A 26,795-nucleotide genomic window follows, 5' to 3' on the forward strand; every position below is an offset into this window, starting at 1 on the left:
TCATATGAAGGTTGGAAAGAAAAAGATCTGGAATATCCATAAGAATAATGAAAAAAAAAAGGAACTAAAGGGAATAGCACTTCCAGAACACAAACCATATTATAAAACAATCATTATAAAAACCATTTATGTTGGTTAAAAAAAGAGAAGTAGATAAATGGAACAGATGATAAGAAAGAATCAGAAAAAAAAGGAAACTCAAATAACTCAGTGTTTAATGAATCCCAAAATATAAATGACTCACAAAAGAATTCCCTGTTTACTAAGAATGCTGAGTAAAATGGAGAGCAGTGTGGCAGAAAATGAGCTTAGACAAATACCTTACTATATTCCACAAAAAAAAATTCAAAATTGCTAAGGACTTGAATATTAAAGATTATACTACAAAAAATGAATAGCATATTATGTACCTTCCATAGCTATGGGTGGGAGATGAATTCTTAACCAAGCAAGGGATAGTGACAATTACAAAAGTTAAAATACTTACTTTTGATTAAATGAAATTTTTTTTTGCACAAACAAAATTCATTGAAAATAAGAAGGGATACATTCAAATAGAGAGGAAAAAGTTTTGTTCAAGTTTCTTGTATAAGTATCTTGTATAAGTTTATGGAAAACTAGCTGAAATATGTCAGACCAATGTCATTTCCTATAAGTGTTCAGAGGATATAAACAGTTTTCAAAAAAAGGTTAATTATAAACTAGTAACAACCACGTGAAAGAATGCTCCAAATCATTAATAATAAGAGAAATGAAAATCAAAACAACCCCCAGATTCTACCTCACCTCCAGCAAATTGGCAAATATGAGAATATAATTCAACATAAGGACATTATTTCAAGTTGATGAAGCGGTGAATTATTATAACCATTTTGGAAAAATATTTTGGAGTTATTGCAAATAAAGGACCTAAAATATCCACATGTTTTGGGCCAAAGATTGCATTGCTAGATGATATATGTGATAAGGTGATCACTGAGAAAAAGAAAAAGAAAGAAAGAAAGGTCATAGATATAATAAAATATTTAAAGAAGTAGCTTTTGTGTTTAAAATGGCAAAGAACTGGAAATAAATTAGATACCCATTGAGTGAGGAACGGCAAAACAAATAATAGCATAAGAATGTGATGGAATATTACTGTGCTGTGAGAAATAATGAATATGATGAATACAGAGAAAGATGGATAGATTCACGTAAACTGATTTGAAGTGAAATAAGCGAATGCAAGGAGAAGATACACAGAGTTATGGTGTGAAGTTTGTGTGTGTGTGTGTGTGTGTGTGTGTGTGTGTGTGTGTGTGTATGTGTGTGTGTGTTTTAAGGCAATTGGGGTTAAGTGACTTGCCTAGGGCCACACAGCTAGTGTCAAGTTTTGGTCTGAGGCCAGATTTGAACTCAGGTCCTCCTGACTTCAGAGTCAGTGCTCTAACCACTGCGCAACCTAGCTGCCCATGTGGTTTTTTAAAAAATATATAATTAAATAACTGCATTTCAATACAATTGGTTTGCTTTGTCATTCTTTTTTTTTTTATTTTGTACATTTAAATATTATTTTGAAGAGTCCATAGACTTCACCAGATGGCCAAAATGATTCCTAATACACACAAAGCCTCTAAGAAAGATTAAAAAAAAATGGAAAGTGAATGTTGGGAAATTACAAAAACAGGCTTGGCCCAAGAGAGACGAGAACTCGTATCCCGCCACCCCTTTGCAGGAGTCAGAGTGGGATGTTCTATGGGAGTAGAACATTCCATATGTTGTCAAATCTTTTCAATGTATTGATCAGTTTTGTTAATTTTTTCTGTCATCATCTTTTTTTTTCTTCATAGGGAAGAGGGAGGGATATAGATTAAAAGTTAGCATGAAAGCTATTTTTATATCGTATATCAATAAAAATTGTTTTTAAAAAGTTGGAGCAAGCACACCTATTGACTAATGTGGATGTAAGAACCTATGAGTCATTGTCCTAGTGGCCCTCTATATGCTTGTTGCTCTTTCCCAAGAGAAGGTGCTTGGTCATCAGCACCACCCCATCCTCAGACAACTGAACAATAGACAAAAGCAAAGGACTGGAAATCCCAGCTCACCTTTCTGTTTTTCTTTCTTTTTTTTTTCCTTTTTAGTGAGGCAATTGGGGTTAAGTGACTTGCCCAGGGTCATACAGCTAGTGTGAAATGTCTGAAGCCAGATTTGAACTTAGGTCCTCCTGATTCTAAGTCTGGATCTCTATCCACTGTGCCACCTAGCTGCCCCAAACATTTTTATTTTATTTTATGTATTTGTTTATTTATTTATGATTATTTTTTTGGTGAGACAATCATGGTTAAGTGACTTGCCCAGAGTCACACAGCTAGGAAGTGTCAAATATCTAAGGTCAGATTTGAACTCAGGTCCTCCAGACTCCAGAGCTGGGACTCTATCCACCTAGCTGTCCCCAGTTCACCTTTTTGAAAAGGGTATTAATTATAATTTTAAATTTACAGGTACATTTTTAAATCCAAATTAAAATAATAAAATTTAAAAAGAACACCGGAGAGAGCCAATTCTTTTCTACTAGGATAGTGAGTTGACACAATAATATGGTAAAGTATTTCAATATTTAATGTAATTTCTCACTTATGATTCTTGCTAAAGTTAATGAATGAGGTCATGATCATATATCAGACTAGCTTATCAGAAAATATTTATAGTATGATTGTAATAACACTAACTAGAAAAACACCACATGGGGGGAATTTTGGGGTAAAATGTAACATGTAACTGCTGTAACTTCACCATGCTAATTGAATAGTGTTAATACGTTAGGGCTCTAAGCAAAATAACTCTATGTGAAATGGGTTATACACCAACTATTTTTATCACATTTTCTTTCATACTGATTCATTAAGAATAGAATAATAAAGACCTACTAAATGATATTATATGCTAAGAGTAAGAATTTCAGTAAGACTAAAGTAAGGTTAACCCTTAGTAATCCAAATGCAAAGCAATCTGACCACTGCCCCTACCCTACCCTATATACCCACCAAGAAGTTGGTATCTTTCGAATTATTCAATCTCTTTACTCCTCCTTAAAATATTTCTCCATGCCAGTGATCTCAGAGACTTTTCGATACCTTTTCTTCTCTCCTTCAGACACTTATGCTGCCTTCCCACTTTTCCTCCTTAGCTAAGAACCTAACATGATGTTTCATTTAAAAGATACCTTTTCCCTAATACTTTTTTTTCCTATTTTTTAATCGGGCATTTCCCTTTCATCAACCCCCACTGTTTCCTCTCTTTCACTCCAGTCTGTGACTAAGAGCTGTCCTCCTTGCTAAGGCCAAACTTTGATCCCATTCACTCTCATCTTCTTGGGAAGATTGTGCTCACTCATTGTCAATTTCCCCTTCCTTTCTAATTTTAATTCTCTCCCAATATGCTGATTCCTGTCTTGATGCCTACAGATATCCCCAAGTCTTCACATCCTTTAAAAAATAAAAGCCCTCACTGTCTCCCATTTCAGTTAGCTGTTGTCCTATGTCTCTGTTGCAGACCTTCTTTCTTCTCTTTCCCATTTATTAATTTTTTCACCTTTCTTCCCAGTTCTTTCTTCCACACTCTCATTTCCTTTCCAAGTTTTCCTTCTAGTGTTCTCCTATCATTTATGAAAACATTTTGAACTCTTAATGGTTGCTGATCTCCTCTAGGAATTCAAGGCAGAATGTCTGGGATAATCCTGTTGCTGCTTTCTTGGGGTAACAAGTTGAATCCCTCCCCCAAAGAGGAATCTGGGACTCCTTATGAACAGCTTCTCCCTGAGCTGCAATGCTCTGCAATGCCCTTCCTGCCTACACCCCTTCTGAGTGTCCATAGATCTCTCTGTCTCCCTAGAATGGCCTGATCTGGAACAATACCTCACTGTGGTTTCTTGGATTTCCTGCTCGGTAGAAGTTGTGGAAGTTGTGAGCTCATGATTCTTTTTCCAGCAACTCTGCCATCTTACTTCTTAACAGTTCCAAGAGACCCTGGAACAATGTAGAGAATGTAAAATAGGCCTGCACAATATCTGGCTCCCAGGCCTCTTTGGCAGGCCAAGAGCCATATGTTGTGCAGGCACCATCTAAACTTACAGATATCTCTTATTCAAACTTAAAGCAATCTAAATCCTTAAAATTGGACTTTTTCAAAACAAAAAAAAATAATAAAATAAAGTGTAAGTTTGACCCACACACTCCTTACTCAATAAACCCCAATGGTTCCCTATTACATCTAAGATCAAATCTGAACTTCCATTTGACATTCAAAGCTTTTCTCATCCTAGCTCCTTCCTATTTTCCACACTTCTTACACATTACTCTCCTGGAAGAAGTGTATGATCACAACATACTGGCCTATTTGCTGTCCTTCATACAGAGCCTATACATTGGCTCTCCCTCATGCCTGGAATGTCCTCCCTCTGCTTCCTGTCTCCACCACTGAGAATTCTTTGCTTCTTTCAAGGCTGTTCAAATGCCACTTTCTGAAGGAGAGCTTTCCCAATAAATTTCCTACCTCACCCCATCATATTGCTAGTGAGTTCCCCAATAAGGTTATTTTTATATACTCATATTTATCATTTATATGTAAATACTGCATTATCCACTAGAATATAAGCTTTTTAAAAACTGGAACTGTTTTTGTTTTTCTTTACATCTCTAATACGCAGTAGACTTTTTGCTACTTAAGCTTGTAGATTGATTAGAAATCAAAAACCAAGAATGCTGAGTCTAAGGATCCCTGCTTTTCTCCCCAGTGATACTTTTAAGCTTGTGCACTTAGAGAGAATGATTGCAGGGATATTTCAGGTGTATTTGGCTTTGAGTTCATTTGCTATACTTGTGAATATTACATGACAATCTTGCTGTGCTTGGATTTGCCCATAGTTCAGCTGGGTTAAACAAATACGCCCCCTCTCATCTCCCTCTTACATATCTGCACATTAAGGGAAAAACAAATAAACAAACAAAAGAACATGTCAAACAGCTTAGGTTTCTTTAGGCCAACAAAACATATTAACAGGTTACATAGGAAAACAAATTTAAGAGAAGTCTGAAACTTACAGAACTTTAGCTATATTCCATGAAGCCTAGAATGGAGTCAAGGAGAATAAAAATAGACAAGCATCATATAAGACATTAAGCTTTGTCCTCCTCCTGGCCTCCAGGAGGAAAGGAAAAGGAAAATAGTGTCACTTTCTCTCTTCTAAGATCCCACTTGATCAGCAGTGCAAAGGTTGTCCAGAACACAGTTTGTGTTCTGATAATTCCCATCATCCTTCATTCCACTCCTGTTGGCCCATGCCTGAAGCTGCTTTTGATGGCTACTGAAATGCTTCTCCTGTGGCTTCCTCCATCTCCACAAACAACCATTTCAAGTTTTGGGTCTGAGGCAACAGGACTACTATCTTCCAAGTCAAGTCTAAGGTCATCAGAGCTTGGCAAGAACATTGGGTAAAAAGTATCCTTTTCACTAGCAGCTTTTTGGCTCCCCATGCCCTATAGACATGCCTCTACTGAAGATATATGTATCTTTTATACATATCGTATACATTTATACATATCATTTATACATTTATACATGTCATATATAGACATGTACTCTAATAAACCATTGAATTCATACATTTCTATAGATAAGAAGAGCTGTCTGCAATTGGTGTATATATTAAACAACAGATTACAAAAGTTTTCTCAGCCATCCAAGAAAGTATTTCATGTTTGAATATTTCCTGGAGTAAGAAAGAGTAACACAAACCTGAAAAATCTCTTAACTCTTAATAGTCAGAGAATGGTATCAACCTTGCTTCTCATTTTATAAATTCCATCAAAATAAATATGTGTATATTGACTTAACATATTATAATAGAAGGGAAGCAGATTTATAGTATTTTAAGTATGAGGGCTATTCTCATAGAGTGGAATTCAGTATGAGGTAAGTCCTTCTTGGAACATATCCAGGTAAGTTTAGTTACAGAAGTACAAATAAGATCCTCTTATATATCATCCTTCCAAGACTTCAGTGAATAACAGCGAAAAGAAGCAATAAGAATCAGTGCCCAGTCAGCCAACTAATATCTACTGTGCATTGTGCTAAGCCCTGGAGATACAAAGAAAGGCAAAAGAGGAACTCACAGTCTAATAGAGGAAACAACATGAAAACAATTATACAGTACTTACGTGTATGTGTGTATATGTGCACACATAAACATGAAGATAAGTAGATAGATAGGTAGAGATCTATAATTAATTATAGCTAATCTTAGAGAGAAAGCAGTAGAATTAAAGGAGATCAGAAAAACCTTTTTTATTTAAATTTCTTTATTTTTAGTTTTCAACATTCACTTCCATAAGATTTTGAGTTTTAAATTTTCTCTCCCTCCCATTTCTCCTCCTCCCCCCCCACTCCTGTCCCTAGACGGCATACAATCCGATATAGGCTCTACATATACATCCATGTCAAGCATATTTTCCCATTAGTCATGATGTAAAGAACAATGAGAATGAAGCAATAAAACAACAACAAAGGAAAAGGAGAGCAAATAGCATGCTTCCATCTGCATACAGACTCCATATTTCTTTCTCTGGGTGTGGACAGAAAAAGCTTCTTGTAGAAGTTGGGATTTTAGATGGGACTTGAAGGAAGCCGGGAAGCCAGGAGGTTTTGATGAAGAGGAAAAAAATTCCAGGCATAAGAGACAGTCAGTGAAAATGTTCTGATTCATTAAGCAGTTTTACAATATACCCTATACAACTTTATTGTTTTGTTTTGTTTTGCTTTGTAAGGAAAGATCGAAGTTGTACAATACAAAGAAATTAAGCATAGGAAAAATAAGAAAGTGATCTTTAGAAGAAAAGTTTTATTTATGTCTTGGATTTTTAAGAGAAATGTAACTCTAGTATACAGCGAAATGACAGTATTCTAGGGAAGATTGTCCAGGAGACCTTTACAACAGATCCTTTTTGCTTGGATATTGTTATTGGGAATTTATTTGGGGGAAAAAGAAAGAAAAGAAATGTTTTTAATAAGGGAGTTGTAGCCACTGTCCTGCAAAGTGACTTGTTTGTTTCCCCAGTGGAGTCACTTGACAAACTGAACATCCCCATATCACTGCCTCTGGTCATGGTTCTTTTAATGATGTCCAAACTACTTAGCCATTAAAATGAAATTGTGAGACAGCTCTGTGGGAAACAGATTGAGCAAGCCAGAGATCCAAGCAGACACCTGATGGCCTCTGTGTGCCTAATGTAGGTTTGTTCTAACTGAATGGTAAAGTAGTCATGGATTAAAAAAGGCATTCTTTGTTTCTATACCGGAGCGCTGCATCAGACAGGAAAGTCGTGGCAAATAGCAGGGACACATACCTGCCTGGTGCCCAGTTTGCACCTTTTATGTAATTAAAGCTCTTATCCACGTTACCATTGCATTAACTCTTAAAAATACAAGGACTAGCAACAAAGTTGCCCTGTGCCAGTGCTTTCTGAATTACATACATTAGATTAAGAATTTAAGCTGCAATTTCTAAATTTTAAATATTAGGAAATGATTATAGGCTCACAAGAAGTTACTTGTACTTTACAGGGTTCATTTGGAGCACAGTAGGTGCAAAGAATTAACAGCAGCCCTTCTATTATTAGAAAGAGAAGTTGCTTGCTTAATCTTCCTTGGCTTGTGCTGATTCCTTCTTTTATGTGTTGGCTTAATGTTTAAAAGATGCACAAGTGAATTCGGAAGGGTAGAGTAAAAAAAAAAGTTTGGTATTTACAGGGTACTAAAGGTAAGAGATACAGCCTACCCATCTCTCCATTTTTATACTTAGTGGTAAAAGAAGGGTAATAGCACCATCAATAATGTATTATCCTTAAAACCCCAAGTCCCTGTGTTCATCCCCCGTGCCCTTTGATCAGTTTAGATGACTCCAGCTGAAGACAAAATGCTTATGCAGAAAGATAGCAAAGAAACTTAGTGAAGGGAGAAGAACATTGTTTTAGGAGCCTGAGGGCTTCAGTTCAAATCCTAATTCTAAAGCTTACCACCTTTCTGACTTTGGGTAAGTCAGTTCTGCTTGCTGGGACTCAGTTTCCATATCCATAATATGAGTGGGAAGGGTTGGACTAGTTGAATTCTGAGTTCCCTTGGAGCTCTATACTATGTCCTTTAGAGCCTGACTTCCACAGACACCTTGGATGTTATACTAGAAAGTGTGTTAGGCTTAAAAGACTTGAGTTAAGACACTTAGGTAGCTAGGTGACCAAATGTCTAGAGCACTAGACTTAGAATCAAAAGGAATTCAAATCTGGCTTCAGATACTAACCCTTGGCAAGTCACTTAACCTCTGTTCTACCTCAATTTCCTCAACCGTAAAAAGGGGATGATGATAGTAATAGTGTCTACTTTTCAGGGTTCCTGTGAGGAGGGAAGGAGATATTTGTATAGTGCTTAACACCATACCTTAATAAGTGTGTGTTCATTTCCCAATTCAAAATCTTACTAGATTCATTAATTTGGGCAAAATACTTAACCTTTATAGACTTAGGTTTTTTCTTTTCTAAAATGAATGACTGGATGAACTATGAACCCTTTTCTGATGCCTTTTTAATATTCAGTATCTCTAAGACAAGTTTCCAGTACCATATTAATTCAAACACACACACACACACACACACACACACACACACACACATAAATGTTAGTAACAACAATGAGCACGATGATGAAGACCACTATTTCAACTACAGGAGTTGAGTGCACACAAAAAAAGAAACAATTAAAACAAATACAAGTGTGAGCCATGTGAAATTCTGATTAAATGTTTTAGTGCAGAAATATTTTTTGAGTGTGAAGTTTTTTCATTTTTTTTAAAGATCAACTAACCACACCTTAATAAATGTCCAATTACAGTGTCATCCAAATGTTTCAAATTTTAAACTAAAGAAGGCCGTATCAAATATTTCTATTCTAATCCCAAGCCATTCAATATCATATGTTTTCATACAAAGGTTTCTCAGTAATTTATGCTAATTACCAGGAATGATTTTATTTTAATTAGACATAATGCATAGCAGCTGAGTGGTACAGTAGATAAAGCACTAGACCTGGGGTCTGGAAGACTTGAATTCAAATATGGTTTCAAGTGCTTGCTAGCTCTGTGACCTTGGGCAAGTCATTTAACCTCTGTCTACCTTAGTGTCTTCAACTGCAGCACATGGATGATAATATTTATAAAACACCTAGCACAACATTTTGCTTATTCGTTATTTAGTTGTTCAGTTGAGTCTGACTCTTCATAACGTCATGGACCGTACTGCCATGGGCTTTTCTTGGCAAAGACACTGGAATGGTTTACCATTTCTTTTTTTAGTGGATTAAGGCAAACAGAAGTTAAGTGACTTGCCCAAGGTAATGCAACTAGCACAGTAATTGTCTGAGGCCAGATTTGAACTCAGGTCTTCCTAACTCCAGGCCCAATGTCCTACTGAGCCATCTAGCTGCCTCATACATGACATACAGTAAGGGCAGTTTTCCTTCTTCTTCATGTCCCTGATCAACTGAAATTTCTGAATACATCAATGACCATGAATGGTCATCGAATAATATCCAAATCTCTGTGTGCCCTCCCCAAACTTGGTCTAAATTGTGATGAGGCCTAACTTATTTAAGGAAGGATTGAAACCTTGGGATTTTCCTCCATCTGCACCTATTGTCAAAGTCTCCGGTGGTAACTGATGCTGAGATGATCTCATAAGGTTTTACAATAATTCTTTGACACACTGCAAGCAAAGTATTGTGTTAAACACCATTGGTGAAATAACAAAAAAAGAAAAAGAAAAGAAAGAAAAAGAAAGAAAGAAAGAAAGAAAGAAAGAAAGAAAGAAAGAAAGAAAGAAAGAAAGAAAGAAAGAAAGAAAGAAAGAAAGAAAGAAAGAAAACAAAAAAAAGGAAGAAAAGCTTATGTCCTTAGATCTTCTATTTAGACGTTGGGAATTCTTGCTATTTTGCTAGCATGTATATAGTGCTTTAAGGTTTGCAATGTGCTTCAGGAATTTTATCTCATTTAATCTCCACAACCCCAGCAGGGAAGTGCTATTGTTGTCTCCATTTCACAGTTGAGGAAACTAAAGCAGACAGGTTATATGGGCTGCCCAGGGTCACCCAGCTAGTTAGTGTCTGAGGCCAGATTTGAACTCAAGTTTTTCTGACTCCATGTCCAGCACTCTATCCTATACACTACCTAGCTGCATAAAAGATGCACAAAAATGACAGAACTCACAAAGCAAGTAAGTAAGCAAGTAAGTCTGTCTACTCTGTTGGAAACTGTGACTTCCATTAGTTGGAGCCTCATTTTTATCTCTGTAACTTTCTAGGGAGAGCTGCTTTACAGGGATTCAGGCTATTCACCCATGACATTTGCACCCCTCTCAGCACCAGCCCTAAGCTAGAGCGCCTGCCTGCCTGTGTCCTCCTCATTTCTGCATAAAAATGAGAAAACTCACAAAGCAATGTAAGCAAAGGAAGATATCTACTAGACCGGAAACACAAGGGAACGTGGCTTGCATAATGTTGGCCTGCAATTCAGAATCATTTGGATATGAAAGTATGACAGGATAAAAGTATGCTACCCACTGGGGAATGAGTTCAGGCAGACTATCAGTGATTGAAGAGAAGCCCATTGAGAGAGGGAGGTTCAGGGCCCTTCTTTGATGTCCAATATTGTGGCAGGTGATAACACTGAGGCCAGAGAGGCCTGAGGGCCCACCTCACAGCCGGCAGGAGTCAGAGAATGTATAGTATTGGAGGCATCCAGACAGGAGGTAGGAGCTACCTACTTAAGGTAGGTCTGACCTGAGAACAGCATCAGAAATTAGAGAAAGCTTTGGAGGGAAGTCTCAAGCCAGGGTCTACTTACCATCCTACTTAACACATCTTTTCCAAAACTGGCCAGCCCTCTTCCAACCTCCAGAGGCTATCTCCACACCTCTTCCATTCTCTTAGCTTAGAAACCTTGTCTCAAATTTCACTGAAAATACTTCTCTAAGAGTTCCCTCATCTTCCCTCCTTCTCACGTCATTTCACTCAGATGCCTTCTTCCACTTTCTCCTCCTTTACCCCTGTCTTACAAGAAGAATTGGCCCTTCTCCCTGCCAAGGCAATCCAATGCACATGTGATCACATTCCTTGTTGTTTTCTCCAGAAGACTGTCCTCTCTATCATCTACATTCTCTCACTAATCTTCAAGTCCTCCCTTCCTTCTGGCTCTTTTCCTGCTATCTATAAACATACTCATGTCTCCTCTCCCAAAACAAAACAAAACAAAACAAAAATAGCCCTCACTTTATAGGTCCATTCCCATTAGCCATTATCCTATATTTCTCTTCTCTTTCATGGCTAAACTCCTTAAGAGAGCTGTGTAAAATCAGTTTCTTTGCTTCCTTTCTTCTATTCTCCATAGGCCAGCTTTTGACCTCATCACTCAACTGAAACTATTCTCTTAAAACTTTTAAATAATTTCTTAATTGACTAATCATTTTTTTTCTCTGTCTCCATCCTTCTTGATTTTTCTGTATCCTATAACACTGTCAAACAGCCTTTTTTCCCCTTGACACTGTCTTCTCTCTACATTTTCATGATATTACTTTCTCTGGGTTCTCCTCCTACCTGTCTGACTGTTCTTATTCAGTCTCCTTGCTGAATCTCCATGTAGGTCATGCCCACATGGCCATTTACCATGCACTTACCTAAGGCTCTGTTCTCCCACTATGTTATTTTACCATCAACTCCCATTCATTCACTTATCATTCCCATGCAGATGATCTTAGATATATAGGCCTCACTTCTCTCCCGAGTTCCAGTTTTGTATCTTTAGTTGTCTATTGCACCTCTTGAATTGGATGTTTTATATGCATGTTCCACATAATATGTCTAAAACTGAATTTATTGTCTCTCCTCTGCAATCCTCTCTCCTTCTAACATCTCTATTACTATCAAGAGCACCACCCAATCATCTAGGCTTGCAAACTGTGTCTCATATTTCATTCTTCCATCTTTCTCGTCCTTCCTAACCAATCAGATGTCAAGTCTTATTATTTCAACTTTTGTATCATCTCTTGTACATATTCCCTTCTACCCTCTGACAAGGACACCCTGGTGTAGGCTCATTACCTCACACTTGAACTACCATAGTAGCCTTCTGATTTTTCCCCTGCCTCAAATCTCTCTCCACCAGAGTCCATTTTTTCACTCAGTTGCCAAATTATCTTCCTAAAGTGCAAATTTGACCATGTCAACCTGCTACTCAGTAAACTCCATTGGCTTGTGATTACCCCCAAGATCAAATGCATAATCCTCTGGCTCTTTTTTTTTTATTGCCTTAACTTTTATTTTTCAAAAATGAGTGCTGGGTATTTTTTGACATGTAGTAGTGTCATGTCATATGTATTGTACAACTACATATTTTAGTAACAAATGAAATTAGTAATATTTAGATAATTCACAGTGTATTTATAAAATGAAATTTTTTTTTTGCCAAAATACACTTCTCACTAAGGTAAATAAATAAAATCCAAGCAAAGCCACCTGCACAAAGTTAGAATAAACTTTGGTAGATTTCAGTATAATACATAGTCCATAACTAGCACGTTTGCCCTTTTCCCCCATTGCTGCTCATCTTCTCGGCTAAGAATTATTTAAAATTTTTTATTAAGATTTTATTATGTTGACATGTTTCTCATTCCACATCATCTTCAGCCAAGCTCTGTACACTCACAATTCTCTGGCTAATTGTTGGCAGCTTAGTCAGAAGCATCTGGAACACTGGTGATGGAAGAGTCTGCTGTAAAACTTGCAACTACTGCTGTGGCTGCCCACATACAGTAATGGCATTTGTCAAGTGGTCAACATCCTTCTCTTATTCACCTTGTGCTAGTAACTCCTCACCAAGCTGTATTTCTGCAAGAAAGAACTTCTGAACAGCTTTTGCATCTTTAAGGTCAGGTGACTCTGGTAAGGGCAAGTCCTAACCTCTCTGGGCCTCACTCAGCTTTCTCATCGGTAAATGAGTTCCCTTCCAGCTCTACCTCTGTGGTCCTCCATCCTCTGGCTCTTAAAGACCTTCATAATCTAATCCATTCTTGTCTTGTCAGTTTTCTTTTGCTCTCTTCCACATAATCTATGATCCAGTGACACTGGCCTCTTTGCTATTCCTCCAGCAAGGCACTGGATCTCTCAATGCAATGGATTTCTACTGGCTATCCCTCTGCCTCTCGGCTGCTCTTGCTTCCAGCTCGTGTTAGCTAAATTCTCACTTTCTGCAAGGAACCTTTACCAGTCCCCTTCCCTCTGAAATTATCTTTAATTGGTCTTGAATATATCTTGTTTGTATATAATTGTTTTTCTGTTGGCTCCTCCATGCAGGGCAGGGACTGTTTTTGCCTTTCTTTGTACGTCCACTGCATAGCATAGTGATGGGAACACAGAAGATGCTCCATAAATGCTTGTTGAGTTGGCTTGATGTGAACTAGGCATTTGATGACACAGACTAAGAGGATGGTCAGAATGTCATCTCCTATAGAAATTAGACGTCTACTTTAGAAAATGTATTATATATATATTTTTTTCTCTCAGGTGTGGACCTTGCTAGCATTAACTATACTGACTTTATATTGGTTTATTATATCGTTGTTGTTGTCTTTGATATTATTGTTGTTGTTTTCTGTTTCCTATGTTTGCTCTAGCATGAATAAACAACACATTCTTAGGATATACAATATACTTCCTTTCTAATGTATTTGGATTTTTATATTTCACTTTATTTTAATTTTAAATGAACAAAGATAAATTCTCTTCCTTTCACACCCAGTTTAAAAGGAAAAAAAGAAAAACAAAATCTTTATAACAAATATGCATAGTCAAGCAATTCAAATCTCCATGTTGTCCATGTCCAAAAATATGTCTTATTATGTATCTCGAATCCATGACCTCTCTCTCAGGAGGTGGTTAGCATGTTCCTCCATCAGTCTTATTGAATCATAGTCATTGCATTAATTGGAGTTCTTAAATTTATCAAACTTGTTTGTCTTTACGATGATATCATATGAATTGTTATATGCTTCTCCTTACTTCATTCTGCATCAGTTCGTAGAAGTCTTTCCAGGTTTCTCTGAATCTATTCCTTTCATTATTTCTTGCAGCATAAGAGTATTCCATTATGTTCATATACCATAACACATTTGATCTTCCATGGTCTTCCACAACAACCCCATTTCAGTTCAAAATTTCCCATTTCACAATTTTCCATTTCAGTTCAAATATGTCAATTTTCTTCTAAATGCAATTAAAGATATTAATGACAGTGCATAAAGGGCTGAATGGCTTGTCTTCAAGCTACCTTTGTGCATGTTTCTTTCCCTATAAAACACGTAGGCAATTATAGTTAACAAAAATGTACTTGCTGAGAGTTGTTAAATTCCAGCTTCAGGGAATTAGAGACATCATCTTTTCTGTGAAGGACCATCAATGGTAGAATTGCCAGACTTGACCAAGTCTTTTATCGTTCAAAATAAAGAGAGTAAACTCAGTAGTATAGACTAGGATCAGAAGACTAGAATAAGTTGTTTGTCCTGCCTTTTGTCACCAGTTTGTGTATGGACAAGAAATTTAACTTGTTTGAACTCAGTTCCCCCATCTGTAGAACAAAGATAATACTGTTGTTACTTTTTCTATAGTCTTATAACTGAAGGAAGGGATATTACTAAAGGGAGAGATTACTATGGTATATCTAAGACATATCTTTACAAATTTGTATCTTATTGATTTTTAGTGCATGACTATCACTTCTAGGCTGATAAAAAAAATATGATTATTTATTCCATTTTGAATTTACCCCTTAAGCTAACTATCATCAAAGTTACACATTTAAAGATTAAATAATTAATCACTGTAAATAAATAAACTATATCATTGGTTATGAATATAAATGGCATCAAGATGTAACAAAACACTATACTCATTTGCAGTTGACAAAATTTATTTCAGTGGTTCCAAAGTATTGTCAAAGTCATCATTCCTTTGACTTAACAAAGAAGTCAGACCTGCTTCTTCAAATGTTGTAGATAAAACTGCAAAGATTTCTTGAAAGCAAACTAACTGAACATTTGGCAATTTGTTCCACTTTTCATTTCTTGGTGAAATTTTCATAAGATTCTCATGCTTGTTTCTCCCTCTCCATGCCTCATAAATTAGGGTGTTAGATCATGAGAACAAGATTCTGCTCTTAAAAATATGTAAGAGCAAATAGGATTTATCCTTTGACTTCTGTTTCCTCATTATCTGCCATTCACATGAATACATATGTATCTACGTACCTTCAAACATAGCTCTTTAGTGGTGAAGAGCTAACTTAGATTTTTAAGAAGTGAAAATAACTTTTCACTGAAAAAAAAAACACTCTTTTCCTTATAATGCAAAATGAGCAAAACTGTCCCGGTGATAAGTGAGCCTTTTTTTTTTCACCTTGTGGCAAAATTGGCAAAAATTCCTCCCTGCCAGCTTTGTTTTATGTACTCACGCTACAACACAGCTTGATTAGAGATTCTTATTCATTTCCTGTCCCACATTGCTGATGTCTGTGTGCTGTTAAATGGCTCTCATGTTCTGATTCTGACTCATGAGAATCTCAGTATTAGAAGAGAGAATGAAGTTCCTGTGTGTGTACACATAGTCAAGCAATCACACTATGTGTGAGGATATTTTTACATGTATATAGAAAACACATGTGTACCCATATCGACAGTTGACTTAGCCAGTCTCCAGCACACATTATACATTTCATGCATATGTTCTATTCATTTACATAAGTTTGTGAACAAATGTGTGTTCACTATTCCAAATGACTCGAGTCAGTATGAATAACTAGTATTTTAACATGTAGATGTGAAAGCAGAGTAAAATAGAAACTATTAATTTCATAATATGGGGGGTAGCCCACTCTGTTGTAGATAGAAAGATATGCTCTTAATTCCATATGATCTTGGTTAATTAAAGAGATAGTCAGGAAAGAAGAGAGAATTGGTTAGAGATGAGGGAGGGAAAAAGTAAGGGAATAAGAAGAAAGGAAGGAAAAAAAGAAGGAAAAAGGAAGAAAGGAGGGAGGTACCAATGGAAAAAGGAAGAGGGGTAGGGAAGGAAAGAAATAAAGGTCACTTAGTAGAGGCTGTCATAACTTGCCATGAAGATGCAAAACATAGTGCAAATAAAAGTCAAAGAGAGTGAAGACTGTTCATACAATTGAGAAATCATAGACATATGTATTCTCAGATTAGAAGGAACCTCAGATGCAAGAGTGTGCTGCTAAACATTCAACAACCAGCTATGCAGAGAGGGAAAAAAAGTAAGCATGACATATATCAGTTTAATATGCATTATTAATATTTTCTCTATCACTCTCTTAAGCCTAGACAGTAAATCAATTCCTAAATTGTAGCATTTGATGATTTATGATGTATAAAATATTCACACTGAAAATTTTTGAACTAGCTCTATTCAGCACACTACTGTTCAGTGACCACCTCGTTGAACGTTCCTGACCAGGGATCTCATATAAAAGCATCCTTCCAAAATGACTATTTAGCCATCACTTGAAGACCTCAAGTAAAGGGAAAATCATTAATATGCTTTAGAATAACTCCATTTTAAAGAAGGTATTCCATATAGAAAATGGAAAGCTGTCTCTTTGCAACTGGCACTACAAAGCCTAGTTTTCTTTCCTGGAACATAACAAAATAAGCTTACTTCTCTACTACATAACAACCCTTCAAATAAATATTTGAAAAGAACTACCATTCTCTCCCCCTAAGCTTCACTTCTTTAGGCTAAACGTTCTCTTTTCTTTTGAACAGTCCCCAAATGGTATGTTTTTACACTTTCTCTAGAGATAGTGTCATGAGGGCAAAATTCCATAAGTGTATCATCTTCCTTATTCTAGATACAATGTTTTAAATAATATAATATTTTGACTGATAGTAATGCAGGTCCTTAATTTTGAAGAGAAGATGTGGGCTGCCATGTCGTGTAGTCCATTTTTAGTTTTCTACGAAATACACTGAAAACTCAGGAGTTTTAGGATTTATTGATTTTGATAACATCTCTCTCAAGTTTTAGTTGCAGAATCAATATTTTGAATCCCAGAGCAGGACTTTGTACTTATTAAATTTCAATCTTACTAGATTTGGCCCATGATTTTGGCTGGTTTATGTCTTTTTTTTTTTAATTTCAAAACTGTTATTCAAAATATTAAGAATCCATCTCAGGTTCATGTCATCTGAAAGTCTCATAAGTATGCCTTTTATACCTTCATTCAAATCATTAATAAAACATATTGAATGGAATTCCTTCAAAAACAGAGCCTTAAAGCAATACACTGGAGATTTCCCTGAAATTTAACATCAGTCTATTAATCATTATCCTTTGAGTCATGTTGTTTAATTGGTTTTGAATCTACCCTGCTGTCTTACTATCTACCAACCTTTTATCTTTTTTGAAAAAAAAATCACGATGACTTATCAAATAGCAATACCTATGTCATTCCCATGATTCATCACACAAATAACTTTGCAAAAACAAGAGATTCTGGAGTGTCTTGCAAATCAAGAGTCTTTGTTGAGCTAATAGAGGTCACTGTTTCCCTTTCTAAATGCACAAAAACCACTCCTTTCAAAATGTGCTAAGGACTTGTTTTCTGAAAACAGATATCAAGTATACTTGACTGTACTTTAAAGATTACATATACTTTCACTTTTTGAAAATATGTGCCTATCGCCAGTCCTTCACCACTGCTCCCATTATCCATGATTTTCCAAAGATAGAACAATGATCACACCCAGAAGAATTTTGTTTTTGTTTTTCTAGTACTCTGGGATATAGTCTATTTGGGCCAAATTATCTGTACTTATGCACTCTTATCATTTCTTCAACTATCTTATGCTCCAAGAATAATAGATCATAGAATTTTAGAGCTGGGACAGACCTTAGAACTTATTTGCCTTATTTTGCAGGTGAGGAAGCTGAGGCCCAGAAAGGGCAAAAAACTTGCCAAACTCATACAATTAATAAGTCGCAGAGACTATACTCTAACTCAGTTCTTCTGAATCCAAATCAAGTTCCTTTTCCACTATACCAAAATTTCCACTTTGACTGTGGTTTCACATTTCCAAGTCTGTGAAGTCATTTTCTTTGGTAGATAAACCCAAAACAAAATAACAGTTTAGTACTACTGCCTTCTTTTTTTCTATCAGTTATCAATATCAATATCCCATCCAACTTGAGCAACAATTACATCACTTCTCTGATTGCTGTCTTGCTCTTACATTTGCATCTCAGCATTTCCTTCTGTCTTTGGCATAAGCTTGTTCTGATATTTAGCGTTCTTGACATTATTGTAGGACCCTGCCACCATTTTGTAGTTATCATCAATTAACCTCTCTAACTTTTGGCATCCACCAGAAAATGCAGGAGAGAATGGAATTATGTGTTCCAAAGAGCAATGGTACTTAGGATCCAGCCCTAGGTGATCTACTCTGCAAATCTGAACTTAACCATAAAGGAAACAGAGATTGATGTTCAATAATGAAAGAGCATTTGAAAAAAAAATAGAAAGAAAACTAGTAGTTATTTGAGTAGAAGTAAGGGGACAGATGCAAGACATGTTGTGGAGAGAGAAGTATTTTCAAACTGATTGAATGGGAGATAAAAGAGGAGTCAAGGATAACGCCACCATTTTGAACTTGGGATGTGGTGTCTTCAAAAGAAATGTGGAGCTTTCCAAGGGGGTAGATTTTGAAAGAAATATAATGAGTTGGATTTTGGACAAGCTGAGATTCAGATATCTCTAGGACATCCAGCATCAAATATCCATAAGCAATTAGTGATATAGAGTTGAAGCTAAGGGGAGAGACTAAGTCAGGATGTGTAGTTCTGGGAGTTATTGGCATAGAGTTGATAACTAAAACCATGGAGGGGGGGAAGAGGAAGAGAGAGAGAGGGAATAGAGAAGAGTAGGGGATCTAAGACAGAATATTAGAAAACATTCATACTTAGTAGCCACAACTTAGATGAAAAATTAGCAAAGGAGACTGTAGAAGTAGTCAGACAGTAGCGGGGTACAAGGTAAGAGTAGTGTCACAAAAGTTTAGAAGAAAGAGAATATCAAGGAGGAGAGGGTGGTCAACAGTATCAAATGCAGAAGATATTAGAAGAATGAGGACTGAAAGAAGACTATCAGATTTGGTCATGGAGAACTCATCGATAATTTTAGAGACAGTTTCAATCCAATGATAAAGCCAGAAGCCAAATTTCAAAAGATTGAGAAGTGAATAAGAGGAGAAAGAATGTAGGAATTAAGTATAGGCACCATTTCTTAGGAATTTTGTGGAGAAGTTAGGGAATATATAAGGCTGTAACTTGAGGGCATGAGAGTTTGTTGTTTGCTTTGTTTTAAGCATGAGGGAATATTTAAAATGATCGAAGTTAGTAAGGAAGAATCCAATAGATCTGAGTATTTTGGAGATTAGAGAGAATGGGTGATTGAGATTGTAATCTGCTGTGGAAAAAGGGATGGGATCAACTGCACATGTATGGCCTTGGCCTTGACAAGGAAAAGGGCCACCTCATTGTCAGAGACTGGGGGAAAGGAAGAGAAAGTGCAGAATGATGTCAAGATATCTAAGATGAAGAGATGAAGAGAACTGGATTGAATAGTTTCAATTTTCTCAGTAAAGTGTGAGATAAGGTCCTGGGCTGAGAGAAAGGGGAGACATAAGGTGTAAAAAGTTTGAAGGAATAAGTTTTGGAAGATTTAAGGGTAATGAAATAGGCAACCAGAGAAGAATAAAAATATTGCTTTACTACAGTGAGTACCCAGCTGAATTGGGAGAACATGAATTTATAATGTAACTAGTCAATGTGATTGAGATTTTCTCCAACTGTATACAGCAGCATATGATTAGAAAAGGAGGAGATAGATGAAGGGAATAATCCAAGGACGAGGTTTGGTACAGAATGAGCAGTTGGCTTGGGCTATAATTCCACTGTAATAAAACTTCTATTTCCACCACTGTTGATCCTTACTTAAATACTCTCCACCATCCTCTATCTTTCACTACCACACAGCCCGCTTCTTTTTTTTTTTTTTTTCATGAGCCTTCCCCAGGTGAATCATTCTTGCTTTGATTTCTTTGAGGTACTGGAAGTCTGATAAGGACTGGGTGATTTTGAGTGTCAGGAATTTTAAAAAATGAAACATAGACAGTCAAGGGAATAAGAAAGAGAATAAGATGACAAATGGAAGGGAAATTGGAAATTTGAGGTTCTCTGATATCCTTCTATTGAATTAAAATATATGCTTTCATTGTAAAGGTTGTAAATGTATCAGATTAAAGTTGGTTTACTCTGTAATTTCAATATACAAAAAAACATTATTATGCATCTAGTGGATCTAATGCATTATGCTATGCACTAGGGCAATTACAAAAATCAATAAAACACAATCCTCACCCTCAAAGGGCTTATGGTCTGGTAAGAGTGGAGAGATAGACATGGAAAAATATGAATCATGCTGAATGTGATAAATACATAAATACATTTCTCAGTGTGCTGAGAAATGAGATGAAGGAAAAAAAATCTGGGAAGTTTTCATGGAGGGGGTAATAATCAAGCTATGATTTAATGAATAGGTCATTTGTTACCAGAGGGAAATAGGGAGCATTTCAGTTGTAGGAACTGATATGAACAAAGTTATAGAGTTGGGGAAGACAGTATGCTAAGTATTCTATTCTGACTAGTGTCTGCTGTAGAAGGTCTACATGAAGAAGATTTATTTGATAAAAGACTGGAAAGAGAGGTTGGAACCAGTTCTTAGAGGGTCTTAAACACCAAGCTAAGAACTTTATACATTATTTATTAGGCAATGGGGAGCCACTGAACATTTTTGAGGAATGGAAGGATGTAGATGAGAAGATTAATCTGATAGCAGTATTAAAGACCTAAAGAAGACAGACTCAAGAAGGCTACTGCTGTCAATGAAAGGTAATCAGTTGAAACACTGATCAATAAGCATTTATAAAGTGCCTACTACTTGGGATACATATGCATATAAAAAGAGGAAAATACACTCTGTTCCCAAACAGCTGACATTCTATTGGAGGTGGGCAAAAAGATAAGTACACACAAATATATATGGCACAAATATAATTTGAATAAATGTGAATATATGCAAAGAAGTTACACAAAAGATAATTTGGAGGAAAGGGCAATAGAAGTTTGTGGGAAGATCAGAAAAGCCTTCAAAGGAAGAGAGGTGGAGACAAGAAAAGAGTGCATTCTAGGTATATGGGACAATCAATGCAACCATACGGAGATGGGAAATGGAGGGTCATCTGTAAGGAACAGATAGAACATAGGTTTGACTGGATCAAAATGTTCACAAGTCCAGACAGCCTAACATGGAGACTTCCAGATTATGGTAGCAGACATACTCCACTGCAATGCTACATGAGTGGCAGTAAACTCTTTAGACTGGCTGCATAGCCAGAACAGGCTGCATCTTCAATAATAGCCAGATTGGGACACTCCCTCTCTCTTTCTTGAAGGGTCAAGAGAGGGTACAGATCATTGCCACCTACAGCATTGACACTATGAACTGACTGAATGAGGGGAAAAGCTTCATTCTACTCCTCCTATGCCAGGTGGCACAGTACATAAAGGGATGAGCCCAGCCATGAAGATGTGAGTTCATATCCAGCTTCAGACACTTAACTGTGTGCCATCACTTCATCTCTATTTGCCTCAGTTTCTTCAACTGTAAAATGGAGATAATAACAGCACCTCCCTGCCAGGGTTGTAGTGAGGATCAAATGAAATAATAATTGTAAACTGCTTAGTATAGTACCTGGCACATAGTAAATACTATATATAAATGTTAGTTGTTATTCTTATTTTTATTATTACTCTATGGCCCTGAGAAATGGGCTTGTGCATATGTGTTTGTGTTTTCTTCCTTGGAGTCTGGCTTTGGCTTTCCCTGCTTTCTTTGTCTTTCTCAATTCTAGAAACAGAACATGAACTCCCTATGGATCCCCACATAGAGCTTGTGCCATGGCAGTCTTGGAGGCTGAATTCCAGGCATGGTGTACAACTTGCCAACCCAGAAGAAAAGCCTTGAGAACTCAGGGTGCCTGGAATTCAAGCCCAATGGCACTCTGGACTCGGACCTTTGTGAGACTGTACTACATAGTGACTGAGATAAGCTATGAACCTAATCCCCTTTGTCTCCAACAGAGTATGAGGTAGTTCAAGGGCCAGGATAAGGGTTATGCCTCCCACGTGGTGGGCATGTTATATGTTTGTTCTTGCTACACCTTTGAAATAAATATTCCTTTGTAAAAAGCAATCCACATGGTAGGTTGTTAAATGGAACTGGGGTTCAGGGGACCTGTTACAATGGAGAGAATATAGTAGGTGGAGGCTACAGCCAATGGTAAGGAGTCTAGACCCAAAAACCCTAAAGGGTACAAGAGAACCACAGGGAGGGGCAAGACATAACATACCCGACTTCTCAGCATTGGAGGCCAGTTATTCAATGTTACATTGATGTCAAGCTTCCTTCCTAGCATACAGTTCTCAGCCCTTTCAATTGTATACTGATTATGTATTACATCTGATATACCTGTCATTGAAAGCCCATTTTAATCCATAAACTACCACAGGTCTCTGTGGTCTAGGTCTTACTTATGCTACATATTATGAACCCAGTTTTAGACATGTTAAGTGTGAGCTTGGGGGATATCTATATTGAAACATACATTAAGTGTCAGAAACATGAATCTGGAGCTAAGGAGGGGGGGACCATTACTAGAAATATAAGTTTGGGGCGTTTCTCATTTAATTTTTTTTTTTTACTTAGCAATGATGGTTGAAGATATGGGAATGTATATGATCCTAAGAGAAGAGGAGGACTGTCTCTTATACATAAATTCACTTATTTTATTTGTAATTACAGTTAAGTAACAGGTCTGAACTACAAAGGTATGAACCCTTGAATAAATAAAAATTTTCAAACTCTAGAATTAAGCTCATTTCAAAAACTAAAGTTGCTAATCATTTACTAGCCATTTCTTTATCAAAATCTATAATCTAATTTCTAATTTCAGAGACAGCCTTAGATCTTTCATGATGGAATTAAATCTTAAGCAACAAGAAAAAATACGAACGCATATGTATTGCCTATGTATGCAAAAACTAGCTAAAATTAAGTATCTTAATGGCTAAGATCAATCATTTTGTGGTCAGTACAGGTTTGGCTTTTGTATTAAAGATCCCTTGAAACTCTGAACATTTTTCACAGATAGATATAATCATTAAACCCCCCCCCCAAATTTACTGGCCAATTCTTCACTTTGATCATACATCTACAACTCAAATTCAGCAATTTAGGAGAATAAGAGTGATTTCCCTAAGTTCTTTTTTTTTGCAGATTTTTTTATTACTTCAAATAACATAAGCAAGCAGGTTATGTTCTTCAAAATCAATGCCATGAAGAAAGTGATTTGTCAGAAATATTATGGAAATGAGTCCCTGTGCTCTGCACTAGTTTAGCTACTTTCAACAATAGTTTTGTGGGTTTTCGGGTTATTGCTCTTTCTTCTATAGTTCTATCATTTGGGTATCCTCTTCACCAAACAAAATCACATCCCTATAATGCTATTAATTATTTATAAGCTCTAGCTATTGGATTAGACCTTTTGTTGTAGAAAGAAGTGAAAATAAATTAGGTATTCGTGAAATAAAGGCTTGACACTTCTGAAGTAATATTGGAAATTTTAAACTTTTTTTAACATATCATTTTCACCCGCATGGGGACACTTAAAAGGACTAAGGAACATTAACAGTCAAATGTCAATGAAGTTGTTATAGAAATCCTTCTACCTATCATTGTTGAGACCACAAACGTTTCGTGAAAAAAAAACAATACTATGCTTTATTTTTTAAAATTTGAGTTTTATGGCTTTTGCCTTTAAATCATATTCATTTCTAAATGAGGCATTATTTGAAGGGTTTTTTTAGGGGAATTTGGGAGAGCCCAGGTGAGTCTCTTCCCTGCCTTCTCTCTGCCTTCTTGGCTCTGCCCTCTACAAATTCATTTTAAAACAGGACTGAATACATAGGGCTTTTTTTGGGGGGGAGGGGTCATATTTTCTCTATCAATGAATTCTAACATGATAGTTTCTGTGAGAATTTTACATATATATATATAATAGAATATATATAAATTTATATATATGTATATATACATATACATATATATGTGTGTGTGTGTGTGTATATATATATGAATTTACATCAAGAAAGTGACTTCATACTCAAAAAATATTGGGAACCACAGAGCTGAAGAATAATTTTGAGCCAAGTCATGAATAATGAGAGGCATTCTAGTTAGGATAACTCTGATGTTTCAGAAACCTTACACCTAACCAGATGTAATAGATGACAATAAATGGAAATAGCGCTGGAGGAGACAAGAGAAGACAAACACACTAATAATGCCTCAAAACAAGTTCTGGAGCAGCAGAACCCACAAAAAGATGAGGTGAAATAATTTTTCAGCCCAAAACAACTTAGAAGTTTGGTAGGAAAAGTCTCTTATACTGGGGTAAGAATGGAGCACTGTCTAATAATGTAGGCTGCACCAGCACAACACGAAACCAGAAGCAGGCCTTAGGAGCAAATGAACCAGTGGCAGCAGTGGCTGCTTCCAGAGCTCTCAGCCCACAGATGGTAAGGGGGCCAGACAACTGGTTTGAAGATTACAGGGGTCCCTTTGCTGGCACTGCATACAGAATTCTGCTGCATTACACAGATTCGAGTAGCGGTCCTGGGTCACAGTCTCAGGGTGAAGAGGATCACTAGCATACCAAAGCTTGTGGCCGCATGGAAATGGGGACTCTAGTCACAGTTTGAGGGCAGAAAAGAGGACTTGTGGTCGCTCACAGGCCAGACTATTAAACACACTTCTCCTTAAATCATATCAACTTGGAAGAACTAAAAGTTTATATATCCCCAGAACTAGTTCTGAAAATGTTTATACAAAAAAACCTGAAGCTTGGGACATTCCCCTTCTACTTGGGGAGCAGAGCCTGACTTTAATATAAAGCTAAAAGTCAAGAAATAGGCTGGAGATGATGAGCAAAAAACAACAACAACAAGAAGATCCTGGCCATGGTGACAGAGATGATCAAAATACAAAGTCAGAGGAAAACAACAAAGTTAAAAGTGCTGCATTCTAAGCTTCAAAAAAGAATGCAAATTGATCTCAGGCCCAAAAAGAATTCCTAGAAGACCTCAAAAAACATTTTTTTAATCAAATAAGAGAGGTAGAAGCATTCCTAGGAATATTATAAGCAAATTCCAGAGCTCCCAGGTCCAGGAAAAATAATGCAAGCTGCCAGAAAGAAACGACTCAAACAAATTTTAGTAGCTTATATATTAAAGGATCGTAAGTCTTAGAATATGATATTTCCAAGGGCAAGAGAGTTAGGATTACAATCAAAAAACACCCAACAAAACTTAGTATAATCCTTATGGGAGAAAATTGATATCCAATGAAACAGAGGACTTTGAAGGATTCTTTTTTGGGGGGGGTAATTAGGGTTAAGTGACTTACCTATGGTCACACAGCTAGTAAGTGTCTGAGGACAACTTTCAGGGGTTCCTGATAAAAAGGCCAGTGCTGAATAGAAAATTTGAGTTTCAAATGCAAGACTCAAGAGAGGTATAAAAAGGTAAACAGGAAAGACAAATCACAATGGATTAAATAAGGTTAAATTGTTTACATTCCTACATGGGAAGACGATACTTGTAACTCCTAAAAAAAACATTCTCACCATGTAAGCAGTTAGGAATAAAAATAGACAGAGGGCATGGGGGTGAACTGATTATGATGGGATGATATCTAATAAAATTAAGGGATGAGAAAGATAAATGCATTGGTAGAAGGGAGAAGGGAGAGATAGAATGGGGTAAATTATCTCACATTAAAGAGGCACAAAATAGCTTTTTCAGTGGAGGGGAAGTTAGGGTAGGTGGGAGGGGAAACACTTGAGCCTTTCTCTCATTGGAATTATCTCAAAGAGGGAATAACACACACTTAGTTGGGTATAGAAATATATCTTGCCCTATAGGAAAATATGAGAAGGGGAAAGTGGGATACTGATATAAGAGAGGGCAAAGTGGGGGTGATGTAGTCAGAAGCAAAAGATTTTTGAGGATGGACAGGGTGAAAGGAGAGAGTAGGATAAACAGGAGGTAATAGGATGGAGGGAAATACATAGCAATCATAACTGCAAAAAAAAATTATACCAAGTATATCTGATAAAATCCCAATTTCTCAAATATATAGAGAACTGGGTCAAATTTATAGTAATAATAGCCATTTCTCAGTGGATAAATGGCCAAAGAATATGAACAGGCAGTTTTCAGACAAAATAATCAAACATATCTATGGTCATATGAAAATGCTCTGAATCACTATTGGTTAAAGAAATGAAAATAAAAACAACTCTGAGCTACCACTCCACACCTATCAGATTGGCTAATATGACAGAGAAGAAAACTAACAAATGTTGGAGGTAATGCAGGGAAATTGAGACACAGTGGAGCTGTGAATTTATTCAACCGTTTTGGAGAGCAATTCCAAACTGTGCCTAAAGGGCTATAAAATCACGCATACCCTT

This window comes from Phascolarctos cinereus, unplaced genomic scaffold (assembly GCF_003287225.1).
Source record: "Phascolarctos cinereus isolate Bilbo 61053 unplaced genomic scaffold, phaCin_HiC Scaffold_726;HRSCAF=1367, whole genome shotgun sequence".
Taxonomy (NCBI): Eukaryota; Metazoa; Chordata; class Mammalia; order Diprotodontia; family Phascolarctidae; genus Phascolarctos; species Phascolarctos cinereus.